Genomic DNA, 3515 nt, shown 5'->3' with positions numbered 1-3515 from the left:
TTCCGCCGCGTGCAAACTTCAAGTCTAGACTCCACTGTCGACTCCTAGACGAGAGTAGTGCAGCGACGGGGCCATGTGCGTCCTGGCTTTCTTAACGACATCACTCCTATGTATTTCCTTTTCCCAGTTGAGTACCTTGGGGTGAATTATTATTGTTACTGTTACCTCTGTCGTTCCTTGCTGCCTCGTGGTATTTTACTTGATAAGCATGCTCTGCAACCGCCTCTGTTCGCCAGAGGTTACTTCTGCAAAGTAGGAAGAAGCGAGCAACACGATGGTAATCTTTGTGCCTTTGCTAAGATCTTTAGCAGGTTCCTTTTGTCTTATTAGCCACTTGTTGAAGTCCTGCTCGTTCTTAAACTCTGTTCAAACGTTATTTCTCCTGTAACTTCCTGCATTCACTGTCTTCAGAATTAACCATTTCTTCCTGTGGACCCCCGCTTGTGGCTTGTAGCTGGCTTTAGCATGTTTTCATTCCGCTTTCACTCTTACGTTGCTTTTATGTGTGGCTCTACGCAGATGCCTGGATTTTTTATTCTTACCCCTCTCATTAGAACTACTACAGTGTTTTGAGTCTAATAATAATAAAAGAGAACGGATGCATATCTCGGTGGTGCGCCGCACTTTTGTAAGTGCTTTAAACGATAGTTAATTCACTTGGTCTTCACACCAACCTTATGAGGAAGTATGTTATCCCAAGTTTACAGATGAGTAAATTAAAGCAGATAGAAGCTAAGTAACACCGTGGGTCCCACAGCTATTAAGTTATCGAGCCAGTATTTAAATAGTCTCCATAGTCAATGCTCTCAAGCACTACGCTGTACCTACTGTATGCCATTCTGCATTTCTTCGTTTGTTGGTAACACATTCAGTTCAGGCTAGGTAGTAATCATATCTGGGTTGGATGTTGCCCCAATAAATAAAATTGAAACATTTTTTTCTTTCTGAAAATAAAAGGAATTTGTGATCAGATAACACAGAAAACAATAAAACAAAAATACATAAACTCACCAGGAGGGTGTGTATTTCCTTCATGAATATATGTTGTTTCCTTTTTTCAAAAATTTAATGTATCGGTCCCACACTGTGGCTCATGCCCGTAATCCCAGCACTTTGGGATTCCAAGGCAGGAGGATCACTTGAGGTCAGGAATTCAAGACTAGCCTGGGCAACATAGTGAGACCCCTTCTCTTAAAAAAAAAAAAAATTAGCTGGATGTGATGGTGCACAGCTGTAGTCCCAGCTGCTTGGGAGCCTGAGGCTGGAAGATTGCTTGCGCCTGGGAGTTGGAGGCTGCAGTGAGGTATGATCCTGCCACTACCCTCCAGCCTTGGTGAAAGAGTGAGAACCTATCTCAAAAATATATGTATGTATCAAATATTTTTCCATATCCTTAACTCCACAAATAAACTTTTTAATAGCATAGTATTTAGTTCTATGCATTGCTACTTAACCAATGACATTAATGTTGAGCATATAAGTTATTTCTACAGACTCGCTTTTATCAAGTAACTCAACACAGCTTTACTGCGCAATTACTATGTGCCAAAACTACATAATATATAATATAGGTCTTGGGGATACAGCAGAGAAGAAAGACAAAAATCCCTGTTACAATCCATTCTAGAACTGATGTTCCTTTGTTGGTTAATTCAAGTTTTGATTTCAGAAATCTTGCCTCTTGGTGACTGCCTAGAGTAGCATTGGGCTGGAGGGGAGGAAGTGTTCATGTTAGAAATGGGGAATGGGCCAGAAATGCAGTTGAGTAGGTTGACTAACTTGTCTGCTGTCAGAGTGGAAGCAGGGGTAGTTTCCCTTTCCAACCACAGGCAAACAACCTGGGTCACTTCCTTGCTTCTCAGACCTCAGCCCCTTTCTGGGTGCTTTCTGGGTTAGAATTCTCATCCCTGGGAACTGAGCTCAAGGTTCTTGCTGGGACAAAAATTGAAATGAGCAGGGTTTTTGTTGTTGTTGTTGTTGTTTGCATTTCTGGCCTGCCTCCTTTCTAGCCTCATTATTAACCAGCACACTCCCCACAATAAACCTACACCCACACTGCCTTCTCCCACACAAGGTAAATTGTTCACTTTGTTTCGAAAGAAGTTTTAGGATTGTTGTCCTGAATCAAATGGGAAGGATGCCTCCTGTTCCGTATAATCATAGAGAGGAAGGTAACTAATGGTCCTAGAACCTCAGGTTCCCATGTAGCTGGGACCACAGGTGCAAGCCACCATGCCCAGCTAATTTTTGTATTTTTTGTAGAGACTGGGTCTCACATTTTTACCCAGGCTTGTCTTGAACTCCTAAACTCAAACAATCTGCCTTCCTCAGCCTCTCAAAGTGCTGGGATTACAGGTGTGAGCCACTGAGCCCGGCTCAGATGCTGTTCAAAATGATCATGTTTACCATATTTCAAGGACTAAATATAGTTTTTGGTAACTTTCAATTTTAATATAATTTATCATTTATAGAGAAGGTGAAAGGATAGTACAAAGAACTCTGCTACACGCTTTACGTAAATTCATCTCTTTCCCCTCCATATACATTAGTTTATTTTGAACAAGTTGAGAGTAAACTTCCATTACCACTAAATATGTCAGTGTGTATTTCCTAGAAGCAAGGACATCCTCTTATCAAAATCAGGAACTACAGTATTAATACAATATTATCAAATCTATAGTCTGTATTCAATATTTTATCACGTGTTTAAATAGATGCTCTGTATAATTACTTCCCATTTCCCAACAATCACAGGAGCCAAGCCAGAGTCACACATTGTAATTAGTCGTCATTGATCTTACTTGACTTTGAAATTTTGATAGGTACTGGCTACTTGTTTTGTAGAATGTCTTTCATTTTGGTTTTGTCTGATATATCTGATGTAGGACTTTTCTCGGTCACTTTGCCAACCAAGGACCCCTCCATAGCTAGTGACACCACCCCCCACCCCCAGGCCTCACTTGACCCACTGCCTGTGTTACAGTTTGTACCTGCGTTCGGTGGTTCCTGAACTCTTGTCCCACATCCAAGAAGAATGAGGATATGCTGACAATTTGAAGGATGAGAAGGATGGAGGAGAATTTTATTGAGCAATGGAACAGCTCTCAGTGGAGAGGGGATGCTGTAGGTGGAGGTGGTCCCCCACCCCTGCAGTCAGGTGATTTCTCACCCATTGTGGCTGGATCGGGGCTTTTATGGATTCAGAATGGGAAGTGTGTGCTGGTTTGTGAATATGCAAAAAAAGTTAAAGTGAAGACACCACTCAAAGGTGGGCACAACAGTGTAGAAAACCAATTAGGAAAGGGTAGGTCTGTGTAAAATGGGTGAAAGGTGGGGATCAATCAGAGAAAAACGTGCCAAATGGGAAGACAGGTTCTTAATCCGGTCCATGGATTTGACTTGTAGCTTGGCTTTCAGGCCTTAAACTGTCTTCAGCTTGGAGATGGGGTTTCACTGGGAATCTGCCTAGCCTTTTGTCTGCCTCCTGCCACTATCATTTCTTAATGATTATATTT

Source organism: Papio anubis, unplaced genomic scaffold (assembly GCF_008728515.1).
Source record: "Papio anubis isolate 15944 unplaced genomic scaffold, Panubis1.0 scaffold302, whole genome shotgun sequence".
Lineage (NCBI taxonomy): Eukaryota > Metazoa > Chordata > Mammalia > Primates > Cercopithecidae > Papio > Papio anubis.
This window is presented reverse-complemented; position numbering follows the sequence as displayed.